At 38.0% G+C, this 14,540-nt stretch overlaps 1 protein-coding gene across 1 annotated transcript in view; it reads left to right on the forward strand.

Moving 5' to 3' along the window:
- The window catches only part of TULP4 (TUB like protein 4), a 156,809-nt gene that overhangs the window by 30,534 nt on the left and 111,735 nt on the right, over nt 1–14,540 (forward strand). The gene's annotated exons all lie outside the window — the stretch shown is intronic.

Below are 14,540 nucleotides of genomic sequence, written 5' to 3' on the forward strand. Positions count from 1 at the left end.
TGGTGGGAACTTCTCTGGAAATGTGTCTGGTTTTGGTTTGGCCCACTTTCTCGTTCATTCCCCAGCACCTGCCAGTTTCCAGGCATATGCAATAAACACATGTTAATGGGAGCTAAACGTTGTGATAGTTGACTGCTTTTGCACAGTACTGAAGTCTGGCCTGGAAAACTAATGCAAAGGCAGGGGAATGGGAGAAAAGCTTGGTTGAAGTCTGCCAGATTTTCAGAAGCTGCAAACTGGAACAGCCTGTGACAAGAGATAGCTGTTGTGTCTGGAAAAACTTTTGATTTTGTTAGAAAAAAAGCTAGGTGTGACTTCTCAGAGAAGTGCTGAGATGCCTTGCAGTAAAGTGCTCTAACTTCAGTGTGCAAGGCATTGTCCTGAGTACAATACAAAAACTTTTCCACTTGTATTTTCCGAAAGGCTGTTGGGTATAAACTGATATTTCTGCTGCGCTTTATCATCTTCCTGGCACCCGTCTCTTTCTGTGTATAATGCTTCATGGAAAGTGCAGGTGATGCCCAAAGCATACCAAGTGTCTTGGACAACAGTGAGGGCTTAGTTTGTTTCTGCTTTTTAGTTAGGATGTATTTGGATGTGCTCTTTGAGAAGGATCTGTCCAAATCAAAGATTTGCTGTTAGGTTGGTGGGTGGATTGACATTTTATGTACTGAAATGAACACCAACGATACAATGTGTTTTTTCTTGTCTCTTGTGCTACTTAGTGGGTGAACTCGAATATATGTTGCCCTTTCAACACAAGCTGCACCAAAGATTCAGGAGGGGGTAGTTTTGGTTCTTGTGCAGCATTAATAACAGTCCTCTTTTTATGGGAAAAAGGGAGCAGCCAATAAATACTTAGTCTGAAACAATTGCTTCCACATGCTTTGTATGTATGGAGGTGTGTGGGTGTATGGTAAATCATACAGACTTCTATATGTATAGATGAGAGACAGACTCATGTATATATTTGTATCAGGTTCATTCAAAAAAAATTACAGCCACGTTTTCCCAAAGGGAAGAATGATGTTTGAGTCCAGCATTTTGGTTTGAATGACAGCTAGTTGTCCGTTTAATTTTCAGTTACAAATTGCATTTTATTTTTTAAGTGTGTGACACAATAATCACTTTTCATTTCTCCATATTTTGTTATCTAACTTTTCTGTGACCCTGGGCACTTGTTTTTCTTCTTTTGTGTAATATATGTTTTGGGAACAATATAGGAAGTGCTGTTTGCAGGAATGTGAAGTCTTATTACAGTTTGCAGGAGTGTGCTGTCTTATTGGAAATACAAGGCTAGGTTTCAGTATGTGCCCAATTAAGTGGAGAAGATGCTCGTGTGCATGCTGCCCTTTGGGTTTGGCTAGTTTTGCTTTATTTACTCAGTTGGCCATTAGATTCTCTTTCTGGGTCACTGCATCATTGCTGTGCGGATTTAGCTGTGCTGTTTGCGCAGCCTTTCAGCTAGCAGTGATTGGCATGACAGAGAGACTCAAACAAAATGAAAATGTTCTGTTTGAATCTTTTTGTTGTTGTTGTTTGGGTCAAACTTGTCATTAATAAAGAGTTGTGTTCCTTTATGTAATCTTCCTGATGGCAGGAACTGTGTGAATGACCAGAGTAGAGACTGCCAATTTACGTCTCTGTAAAACAGAACTGATATGGTGGGATACTACTGAAGGAAGAGAGAAGTGGCTTTAGTGGAACTAGCTTTCTGTGATGAGTCTGTGGCTGCTATCAGATTTTCCTGCTGTCGTATTTTTTTGACCGTCATTGTAAATAAAAGTTCTTTCTTCCAAGATGGTGTGTTATGCTCTTCAGCAGGCTTACTGAATTTAATCCTTTTATAGGAGAATCCCACTGATTTGGATAGGAATGTTAAGGATATATAGTTGAATGGACAGGGAGATTTTTTTTCTTTAGAAAACACCTTTTCTTCTGAATCTGTCTGCCAAAAGATTCTTGAAAGAAAACATTGAACAGCACTGCTTATTGCTCGTATTTGCATAAGAAGTAAATGTTTTGTTTTCCCATTCTTCTGTTAAAAAGCAGGCCAGCAACAACGTTGTCTCTACTGTGTACCACCATTCATAATGGAAAATGCTGATTTTGCAAGCACATCCTGGTATGTGTGTCTGATTAAAGCCATGTTTGTTGTACAGAATGGGCCCCTAGATTGTGATTGACTTAAAACTCTCAAGAGCCTGTTTGATTCACTGACCAGTTCTAGAAGCATATTGTATTGTTTTGTTCCCAGATATGGTGATTTATACCTATTTTATAGTTTATTTATCCGTGGTGATTTATACCTATATTTTTCTCTGGTATAAAGCTAGGCTGCCAAGTGAAGTTTATTGCTTTTCAGTCCTACAATGCTAATTCAACATTAGTATTTGTTTGATTATAAAGTATAAAATGCTGAAATGAACAGAATGGAAGAGTCACAATACAGAAGCTAAATGCTTTCCATTTGGGGTGTAATTAACAATATGCTGTGGGCAGAGAAGTACATTGTATTTCAGTTTTAGAGTGAAAATCTAGAAGAAGAGGTAATGTGGCAGCACTGTGCTTTTGGCAAGAACATGAGACTATTTTTAAGTGAGTCAAGAAGGTGAATGCTTATGATGTATTTTTGCAATGTTTTTATGACTGCTGAAGAGATTCACTGGAATCTTTTGGTATAGTTTCTCGACTCTAATAACATGCCTGTAGCATATCAGAACAAACAAGAATGAGGAATCCCCAGTACTGAATTACTGCCGTGCATATTATGGTGGTGGATTTGAATGACTCGTCGTGCTGAACAGTAATTGAGAATTACAAGCATTGTAGTGTGAGCCACACTTGTATTTCTACAATTGCTTGGTTTGGTTGTTAGAGTTTGCAATGACCTCGTTTCTTTTTTTTTGTAGTTACTAAGGAGAGTCACAGGAATTAAAATAAGCATAATCCCATTTATTCTGTGGCAAGGGCTGAAAGTACTGCATTTTGTGATACACTTTTTTTTTTTAACTTTGGCATTGTGCTTACAGTCCTGAACCTTATGTAAATAATGTTCAGCACTTTGAAAAAAATGAAAACTTAAATGGGCACATATCAAAAGCAGAAGCAAGTTTGATGCAGAAGGAAGGGGAGATGGGAGTTGTGCAGCACTTGTGCAGCTATTCCACTGCACATGTTGTAGGAGGAACATGTTTCATCTCTGACCATGGGATGGGAGGTGTCTCTGTGTGAGGGTAGGTGGTGGAGGGAGCAGATGTGAATGACTGCAGACACATGGTTCAGTCTGGCTTTTGGAGCATTTCATTTGTTCTGGGGTAACAAACTGGGAGAGGCTGACAGCGTTTTTGTCTGGTAGAAAGGTTAGAGGCCAGGATGATGTGCCATTGTACCACAAAGCGTGTTTTAGCAGCCAAGGAGCAGAGGTGTGCTGGTCTAAAATACCTTCCCCTCCCCTGCATGGATAAGCACAATGCTGTACAGTAATTAAAGAGTGAAATTTAGAAATCTTTGACCTAGCTTGACTTTCCTTGGCTGCACTGGGAAGCTGTTTTAAAGGAATTTAACATATTCCTCTTATGACTCTTATTATTTCTGTGATAAATTCCGGATAAATGATAAAAAAATCTGGTTACTTCAGCAGGGTCAGGATTTTATCAAGAGTGACCAGTAGGCTCTGAAGCATGCCAGGCTGAGTATTTTTTTATAGTGTCATAGAGATACCAGCTTTCAGCATCTGATCCATCTTGAGTTTTCTGGGGAGAGATTTTCATGGGGCTCTGTGAGAGATAATTAGACAAAAAGCCCAGACTTAATTTATGAGGCTTCAATTAGCCTTATAGGGATTTTCCTTCCAGTCAAATATTTGTATGATGTCTGCAAATCAGATTGGTTGGATGGTGCCATTGTAGGTGTTTCTTCTAATAGTTTCTGTTGTCTCTAGTGTATTAAGATGGTACCAATTTTTATGGCACTTAATGTTTCTTCAATTACTGGTGTTTAAAAAACTGTTTTGCAGGTGTACATTTGCTTTTGACTGTGCTAACTAAAAAGATGTCTTTGATATATTTAATAAGATTCAGTATGCTAATTGCTGGACTGAAGCATTAAAAAGTATTGCAAGAATATGCAAATTAGATGCAGTGAATTAAGTAACATGCTGAATACATTATTGAGCATATATAACATTTTTTACTATAAACATAAAGGAAGTTATTTATTTGCATTTGTCATTATTTGAGTGTTCCAAGCACATGTCTACAGCTGCAAAAAAACCACCCTGTTAATTTAGCAGAGGTTTTAGAAGTAGATAGGGGTGTAAATGTATCTCAGCTGGACTGTCAAATTAATTAGTTACAGCTTTTCAAAGGAGCACTGTCCTTTAAAAATATTTAATACATGTTGGTTTTTATACTGCATTAGTTATGGAAGTCTGCACAGTTCTTGGTTTTGTTTTGGTTTAGAGCGGAAGGAGTTTAAAAATGGTTTTTCCTGTTTTAAAAAGAAAAAGCTTTTTTTTATTCTGTCCCATCTTTTTGAGGTTGTATGTATCTTGCAGAGCAGATTTTTTCCAGAAGTCTATTGCTTGTTTATGAAATAAATTTTAAAAACCCAAACAAATAAGCCCTTTCAGTAGTGTTTCTTGGTTTGTAGTGTCACTGGTAAGAATACAGAAAAACAATACAGGAAAACTTTTTTTGTTTGTTTAAACTTTGTTTTAATGTAACTGGCATTTGAATGTTAAGTGGGACTTTTATTATGTTTCTTGGACAAAAAAGTCTAATCAGCATGTGAGTCTTGACAGTATGGATCCCTTGTATCAAATGTTGCCTTCAGACACCGCTGGAACAGTTGTTACTGATGAATAATTTAAAAATCTTGAGGTAGAATGATGCCATGATGATGCCTTTTGGCTTTAGAAGCCTCAGTGGTACAAAACATACACTGTTGTAAACTGCAGTGGTACTGCAGATCTCTTTTCTGTTTTTCTGTCACTGCACAAAGAAGACAGGACGTTTGTTGGCAGAAATCCTGTCTCTTTGTTACAGCAAGCTAGTGTAATTGGAAAAGACAGACAAGCTTTTGGGCATACAAGGTTCTGAAGAAAGACTTGTATTTCTGAAAGCTTGTATAGTTTTTACAACCCTCTTACCTGATGCAATGCTGAATCTGTCTACAAACCATGCCCTTCCTCTGTCCTTAAACTGTTATGGCTACAGAAAAATAATGCTGCAGAGAGAGGCAGAACTAGTGGGAAGTGACTTGTAGGATGACAGTAGGATGACAGTAGGTCCTGTGCCTGACTGTGCTGACTCTGTTCGATTTGTATTGTGACTGGTATAGCCAGGCTTTTCTGACTGCCTGTTTTCAGAAAGCACAAACACACTGGGCTTTCATGTAGGCTCCTTATTACACCTTCTTAACTGTCAGCTCTGCACTTGGTCTGGGTGCTTGCATGCTTTTATTTCTTAAAGCCGGTATTAAAAGAGCCAAAATACATTTTAAACCTTTTTAATAGTCTTTTAACAATCTTTTAAACCTTGATGAAGTTTAAATGTGCTCCATGGCATGCAAAAGTGTCTTTCATAACCTTCTCTTAGGAGAATTGTTAAAGAAAAGAAATGGAGCAGTAAGTTGGAAAGGATTAATCCTTTTCCCTTAAATGGCAAATAGCAGTCTTGCTGTTTCCCATTTCTATGCCCTGTATCAATTTGCAAATGCCAAGGTATGGCCTAAACTTGTGTACCAGCACACCTTCTGTATAGTTTTTCACTCCAAGAACTGTGACCACTTTCACTGTGTCTTCTTCTTCTTTGTCATACTGTTTTTTCCCAGCCACACCCAGCTCCTAGTTCTACAAATATTTTTGTGAAAGGCCTTTTTTGTCTGTCCATTTTTCTCAATTGCCTCAGAATCCCAGCCTCTCTGTTCAATGTTTATTCTTATGCAGTCATGGCTTTGAAGGAAAACATCCAATATTGCCACAGTTGTTTCTGAGTAATGAGAGTTGGTAATGCTGTATTGATGTGCTACTTGGAAATTGCTCTTGTAGGTCATGCAGCAGTTTGTTTCCTGCAAAGGTTAGGTCATCAGCTTGGGAAAATTTTAAATTAAGGAGTTTTTCTGGTTTGTGGTAATAAGCATCTAGATAGTTACCCCAAAAGCTGGGCAAAAAAGGAATATATGATGTGAAAACAGTACTGTCAGCTTTTAAACAAAATTAATTATATTTGTAAGTGGGTCATCCATGCAGTTTTTAGTTTTACCATGCCATAACATGTAGCTAAAGTTTTGTTGTTAGATAATTCTACTCAAAAAAAGTTTGAAGTGGAATCAAGCTCACCTATATCAGAAATTAACCCATAGCTTTTACTCAAAAAATTGCTGAAAGATAACAACATGTGTATTTTAAGATAATGACACGCCTGAGAGGCATTTCTTGCTTTTTGAATTAGGGTGAAGATACTTTGCTGTTCTGTGTAGAAGCAGTTGCTCAGCATGATAATTTTTGTGTTCAAGGAAAACAAATGCATTTTCTTTAACAAAAGTTTAATGATGAGGACCTATTGATGTACTGAATAGATGAGATTACTCACCTATTAGACAGTTGATACCTAAGCTTGGAATATGAGCACTTTCTGAGTAAAGTGTTCAATAAAGAATTTAATATGAAATTCTGAAGGCCTTGTATAGCATACATACATATTGAGCATCTGAATAGTGGAGAAATTAGGTTTTATGATATCATTTCTGAACCATAATAATCGTTAAGGACACTGCCTTGGTTTAAACAGTTCCCAGAGGAATTAATCAAATTACAGATAGTGTGAACAGATAAGATACGCATTACAAACTATAAACATTTCACAATATAATTGAATGTACAGTACCAAGTAACTGCTTGTTAAGTACAGCTAGAATGTAGTAGGACAGACAAAAGAAATTTTTTAGGCACTTATCCTTGGGCAACCAGCATTTCTGTTTTAATAGCAATCCTTTGTGAACATTCTGAGGGAGCTCTCAGTATCCTCTTTGCGTTCGGAACTTCCTTAAAGAGAAGTAATCCACTTGTATAATACAAGTGTTATGGGAAATAATGAAAATGAAATTAAACTGGGGAAATTCTTGTGAATTTTCAAAAAGAAGTGCTGGTTTAAGGTTTTCATCAGAATTGTGATGTTCCAGTTCTAGAATTACTTGGCAAACTAGTATACTGGGAAATAGTAACCTAATGCATTCATATTTTTTTTTTTTTTTTTCATTTTAAGGAAAAGAAATGTATGTAGATGATTTTACTGGTGAAGACGACACAGCTTTGTTTACCCAAATGAGAATGTTTAACATGAACAAGCAGCGTAACCCTTACCGCAAAGATGGCAAATGGTGTCCTTGGTGACATCAGAAGTATTGTCAGCAGTTTGAGGGAGGTGGTCCTTGCCCTCTGCACAGCACTGGTGAGGCCACACCTGGAGGGTCGTGTTCTGGGGTGGGGGTCCCCCAGTACGAAAGGTCAACGAAGGGCCACAAGATGATTGAGGGACTGGAGCACCTCACCTGTGCGGAAAGGCTGAGAGAGCTGGGGCTATTCAGCCTAAAGAGAAGGCTCACTAGGATCTTATTTATGTCTATAAATACCTGCAGGGAGGGTGCAAAGAAGATGGAGCCAGGCTCTTTTTAGTAGCTCCCAGTAACAGGTTAAGGGCACAAACTAAACCGCCAGAGGTTCCTCATGAACATCAGAAAATGTTATTTTACTATGAGGACAGGTGGCTTAGACAGCCCAGAGAGGTTTTGGTGTCTCTATTTGGAAATAATCAAAAGCCATCTGAACACAGTCCCGGGCAAGCAAATCCATGTCCCTGCTTGAGCAGGGAGCTCAAAACTTCCAGAGGTTCAACCCCAATCACTCTGCAACTTTGTGAAATCTATTTGTAAATCTAAGTGAAATCCTTTGCACAAAAATTGGCGAAGCAGCATAAAAAACTCAGCTCTTGAAGGCAGGCAGGAAGTGCTAAATATACGAAAGTGTGGAGAGAATCCATTCAAGTTTGGCTCAAACGAGAACAAACTGATGCGCTAGAGGAGGAGGAAATTTTTTTTCTGAGGAGAAATCCAGATGGTTTTCCAACTAGTCAAAGAGTTGGAGAGCATAGTCAAAATTCTCATGCAGAATTACAGGCAGAGGTTATTAAAATGCAGAAGGAAGTCAAAGCTGTTGGATATGAGAGTAACTTCACAAGAAAAACAGAATTTGGGAAGGAAAATTGTCATTGAGCTGAAGAGAAGGAACTGTTTAGATGCACAAATCGTGCTGTTTGAAAAGTTTTAGAAGAAGCTACAGAACGGAAGTCTGTTGTTAGCTATAGAAATCTACAGCCCTGCTTCAAACAAAGTGATAAAAAATGCAAAATGGAGACACTGAAAGATCAGAGTTCTGGAGGAAATTGTATCACAAGGTAGCAGTGCCCCAGTTACTGAGTTGGCTCATCTGCTTATAAAGTAAGAAAATGGCAAGTAATTGTTTCATCAGGGAAAGACAAGGCAGAACTGTGAAGAAACCTGCAGCAGCAGATGCACACTGCCTAGGAGAGGTGTGTACACGCACCTGCCCACGTGCAGGAGCGACGGGTGAAGCTGGAGTGCAGCCAGTCTCAAAATGTTGTCCGAGTGGAGAATGGCACTGGCTTTTGTGAAGCTGAGCAAATGTGTGGGGGATCTGGGATGCACTGACAGTCAGCAGAAGGCAGCAGTCAGTTCCACAGATGTAGTTTCCAGAGGATAATGGCCAACAGCAGAAGGCTGATTATCAGCAGAATGATGATGGCCTGTTAGTGTGTTGGGTAGTGTCCTGGAGACAAGGCCAAATGTAAGGACCTGCAAGAGGTATTGGAGAAGTTGGGAAAGAGTGAGTATTCCAGCCTGTTAAAGAAGAAATCCAGTCTTCTGAGTAAGGTGGCAAAAAGAGAGAGAGTTTTTCCACCCCAGGAAGAGGCACCTTTAAAGCCTCGAACCTGAAAGAGCTTAGAGGGGGTTGAGTTTCGCAGGAAAACCAATTCCACCAAAAGGAATACCAAGGTCAATTCTTCAGGTAGAGACACAACAGAGAATTATGTCAGTGGAAAAAAGAAAGGTAGGAAGGAGGCTCAAAAATCATGATTATTTGATTACAAAATGCTAAAAATGAAGATACTTAACCTTAAGCTGTGCCAGGGGAAGTTTAGGTTAAACATCAGAAAAAAAATTCTTCACTGAAAGAGTGACTGGGCATTGGAATCGTCTGCCCAGGGAGGTGGTAGAGTCCCCATCCCTGGATGTGTTTAAAAAAAGACTGGACATGGCACTCAGTGCCATGGTTTAGTTGATGAGGAGGTATTAGGTCATAGGCTGAACTTGATGATCTCAAAGGTCTTTTCCAACCTAGTTCATTCTGTGATTCTGTGTGATTCTGTGTGATTTGTAGCTGCCCTAATGAGGACCTTTCTTGAGGAATGACCTTATCTGGAAAGGGTACACATGTGAAGATATCCCAGAAGGCTGTTTTGAGGATACAGTGAGACTGCTTTCTGATGCTCTGCTTTGGGTAAAAGGAATGTTGATTGCGTACTGAGAGAGCTTAGTTTATAAGGGATACAACAAGGTATTTATATTAGGGCTATCATAAGGATAAAAGGATCCTATTTCTTCTTCTTTCCCTTCCCCCAATTCTAATTCGGTTCTGTGCAGTATTTTTTGAGCCTGATAATATACAAATATCTTGCTCCTCATCTGAGCAGTTTTCTGGGAGTGTATGATGGAACTGTGTTTCCAGGTGCTGCGCAGAAGTGAGAACGTCAAATGCCTGATTAATTAATAAAGGGTGTTGCTGTGGAGGGAGTTGTGTTTATTGTAAGGAATGGATGCTCAAAATGTTTAGTTCCTTGAAATAAGGTGTCTTAAAAGTATGCAGAGGACTAAGTGGCTAAGAAAGGCTGCAGTTTGAGAGTACCTGTCACTTCCTGTTCTGGTAATATCTTGAGCTAGGCATATGCTTGATGACCTAAATGGGACCAGCATTGAATATAATGTATGAAATGGAAGAAAATTTGATGTTCTTCCATCCGGGCTCAGATTGCTTTACTATACAAAATGAGCCGTTAGCATAAGTTACGTTTGTCGGTGTGTAAGAGAAATGTTTTCTCATGTACATTATCTTAGCAATTCTGCTTTTGCCCACAAGACACCCCATTGATCGCAGATGTTAGGGTAGGAATTGCTGTTTTCCTATGAAAAAGCATCATCTACATGTTTCATTTGAATTTCACTGCATTTCCAGCATTCTTACTGTTTCCAGAATAATACTCTCTGTTTTTTTCAGATTTGGTAGTCCTTTTACTAATTAGAGATTCCAGATTTCTGCATTTCACTTGTGAGAGAAATCTGGTGTCATCAGCTTTCTTGAATATTAGCAATATTTATGCAAGTTACAAAAATGTAAACCAAGGCTTGTTTATTGAGAAATACCTATTGGCATATAGATGTTGTTCTTTCTAAGGAAATCAGAAGTCTTTTGAAGCAGTGCTTCAAGTTGAGAGTGGTTCATAATGACAAAATTTGTCCTGCCCTAAGTTCTTTCTCCAGAAGAAACAAATCCAGCAGGGAGGTTAACAAATTAGATTTTAATATTGTCATTTTAATACATACTGTTTATGAACCAATTATACCTTGTTATTATGCCTTATGGCTGCCATACAGTCATTCTGTTGAATAAACAGATTCGAATTAGCTTTTGACACAATGTTATTATGTATTATTAAACGACCTGCCTGAAGCTGGTGTTTCTTTGGGTTAATTGTGGTAAGGGTTCTAGTCTCTGTGGTCACTAAGTGTTAAAATTGTCCTCCCTCAGCCAGCTTCCTCCTCAGTTGCCTCAGAGTGGAGGAGTGAGATATAGTTGTGATTACACTGGTCAGGGAGATAACTGTGTTTAATGCAAGGCGGTGGGGGTCAGTAATTACAGGTGTAGGTCATTTTTCCATCCTGAAGGCCTTGCTGTTGACAACTAAAATCAGCCATTTAAAGCCTGAAATGGGAGAGATGCTTCTCTAAAAGCAGATGATCCTACTCTACCTTTTGAGGCAAATACGTGTAATTTTGTTTCCATACATACAGAATATTTTCCTAATGCCTCATTCACATTTTAATTGCTCTTTCCGCAGCTTTGATGCATAATTGTAACAGTAATCAGAACAGGCTGGCCAGATTTTAAAAACTTCCATCTTGTCCATTAGACTAGAAAGCACAATATATAGAACTTGTATGCTATGCACTAGGCATTTTATTTCTTCATTTGAGATTTTTTCAATGCAATTTCTGAGCATGAGACATTTATACTGAGATACACTGAGGTTTAATCACAAGTATATCTCCTGTTTGAAAATAATAAGACTTAAAAGATTTTAAACTTGATGGTTTTAGGCAGCTGGTTTTTAAGTTTCTTGTGGCCTTTGTGTTTTGTAAACTTAAGGACAGAAATTTGAAAGCTTTTTAATACTGAAGGCACTCTAGTCTCCTAGGTTGTTTTTTTTAAACTACTAGTAGTATTAGAAATACCTTGCTATTAAAATTTTATTTTTTAAACTATTGGTGCAAATACTGGTAGCAACTGAATTGCTAGCATTGCTTCTACTCACTCTACAGAAATTGTAAGCTTTCCAATATTATTGTTGTGCTATTGAAAAATAGATGGTATTACCTGGTGGGCACCCATTATTCCTTTACTTGCATTTGTTCAAGCAGAGGTTTTTACTTATTTGATGTAGGCATCTAATATGTAATTAATTTCACATTAAGTGATAGCAGCTTTTATGAGAATAGGGAAAGAGTTCAGAATTTAGGTAGAAGTGGGAATGAGCCTGAAGTATAGATAGGGTGGGAGTTTTGGGACTGTTTGGATTCAAGATGCAGGAATACCTGGAGGGAATAGGTGGCAGACAAGAGGGCAAGCCTTCCTGCTGCTTTTCTAATGTGACTTTTTGCCAGGCCTTGGGGTTGGACCTATGGTTGTGGTGTCCTGAATTCATGAACAGCTATCAGATATGGTCACAGTATCTTCATCCTCTGCAGTGAGTGATCCAAGCCAGAAATGACAACTTTAATAGCTGTTAGTTAAATGTAGATAGGCGATATCAGTCCTGCTCATCACTTTGTGGGTTGATGGTGGATGTCAGGAGCAACATGTAGGTTTATCCTACTTCTTTTGTAAAACTTGAGCAATTTGTCAGACAGCCATTGTGTATCAGAGAGAAAGATTAAGCTATCAGAAGTTATGAAATGTCAGCATTAGCTGCAGTTGATTTACCATGTCAGTTCATTTCTTTGAATGTGTTGGTGCATATGTATTGTGAATCAGTTTTCAATTACCTGAATACATACTTCTTTTTTTTTGACTCCTTGTCATTCTCTTCCATTCAGTGCCTGTGGATGAAGGAAAGTTGCCCAAACAAGTTCTATATTACTTGTTTTGGAAAGTATGCGGTGAAGGGCATGAAGAAAAACAAAGTCTAACGGTTGGGCAACTCAGTGGTGTTGCTGTGAAGGATTTTCACCATAACCTGGATGTATTTCTCATTTTCTGAAAAATGGTAGTTCTAATTTCGCTATCTTTGGAACTGTGAAGATTAATCAATTCATTTTCATTAAATTATCAGATATAATTCTACACAGGTAGCCAACATTTCTTGGCATTTGTCTTTGTCAGTTTAATCTTGATATTCTTCTGGGTATCTGATTTCACAAGCCAATTCAAAAATAAATTTTCATGACTCATCTTCAGAGTTTGATCACGACTAATATTTGACCCCACTGAATGTTGGCACCCATACAGTGAGGTTTTTTGGTATATATCTAGCTAATCTTGAGGAATTCCTCAATGGACAGCATAACTACCTTCAAAGCTCAAAACTTAGGTGTACAGCAGTCAGAGTAAGGGGATATTTAGCCATGTTTTACATCCAGCTTGTTGTGATTCAGTCAGTTCATCAGCTTAGAAATCACCTGTTCTGAGCTTTAGAACAATTGTAATGATGTGAGTTGTGCCCAGAGGATGGATAACATGATTCATGTTAATGAGAGGTTTTAATAATTGAGTTCAGTGTTGTTGATGATGAGATTAGAGATGTCAGATCTAACATGTTCTTGCTAAGCTTGACTTTTAAAAGTATTCTAGAAAATAAAATCTGTGATGTACTTATATGCTGCAGTGATTGTTAAGACTGAGAATCACAGGTATTTGAGTCGGAAACATGGTATGTGACTCCCTTGGATAGGTGTGAAAGCTAGAAGAAAGTCAGGTAGTAAATGGAGTGAAGTTTCTTATTGCCAATTAACTCCAGAATCACTTGAGAAATGCAGTTTATCAGCCAACTTACTGTATCCTCACCACTACAGCAAATACCTCTGCAGTCCAAAATATCAGATAGAGCTTTTAACCCTCACCAGTAATCAAGGCTTTGTAGGTTAATGTAGGTTTGCTCTCCTAGATCATGTGTTGAGCATGGTATTTCAAACAGGTTTACATGTCTTTAATGGAACATACTGTTGCATTTATGAGTAAAGTTATTCCTTTTGTTGTGAGAGAAACAATAAATATTTTACCTTTCTCTCTACTGTGCTAACTTTGAGGTGTTAACTTTTTATCTTGGATGTCAGTGGAAGTGAGTTTTGAATACACATGGGAGCAAATTCATTCAGTAAACAGTTGCTGCTGTTAAATAAATCAACCTTAAAGCTGCATTTTCAAGTCCTTACAATGCCAGAATGAGGCAGAGGCCCGTAAAATAACCTGTGGAAGGTGCATGAACTGTACAGGAGGCTTTAAAAAGAGGGTAAAATGTCTTTTAAAATCATTTTTCTACTTCCAGGCTGTTGCAGAGAATGCTTTTTGGGTTCTCTGTCCAATGTGATGATGGCTGACTTTCCAAATTATTTTTACAAGTGTTCTTTAGCAGTGACAGTTCCATCACATTGTGCTGTGGCACTCATGGGTAACTTCTGTCAGTGTAGATTTAGCTACTATTCTTGTGAAATTGAAATTTTCCCTAATAGAGAAAATGGGTTATTATTTTTTAAATATTCGTGAGGATGACACTGCTTTTAGTGGAACATCTTAGGTTCTGTAAAATTTTCATCTAATCTGTTTAGAGCGACAACTTTCTATTTGTTCTGGGTTTTTGGGTGTTTTTTACAAGTTGAAAGTATTTGAACTTTTCACTGAACTGTATTTTCATTTAAAAAAACAAGTTTTCAAAAGCCATTTTGCTCACTCTTCATCTTTGTATTTCTATGTAAAGAAAATAGTCTGATGCTTTCTTCATTCACTATTTGGGATAAGTAAGGAGGGGAGCCTTGAAAACACTTCATATAAAATTGAAGGCACAGATTTCTATTTCTGTGAGCCAGTAATAGTCTGAGTTGAAGATAAGAGGCTTGTTTTGAGGATTTTTGATCAGCTGAAAATTTTTGGAGTAGCTCTAGTCACGACAATCACAAAATTGTTTGATGGA

This window comes from Corvus kubaryi, unplaced genomic scaffold (genome assembly GCF_017639235.1).
Source record: "Corvus kubaryi isolate FWS band 111438036 unplaced genomic scaffold, C.kubaryi_AGA036_p1.0 split3-73, whole genome shotgun sequence".
NCBI classification, from domain to species: domain Eukaryota; kingdom Metazoa; phylum Chordata; class Aves; order Passeriformes; family Corvidae; genus Corvus; species Corvus kubaryi.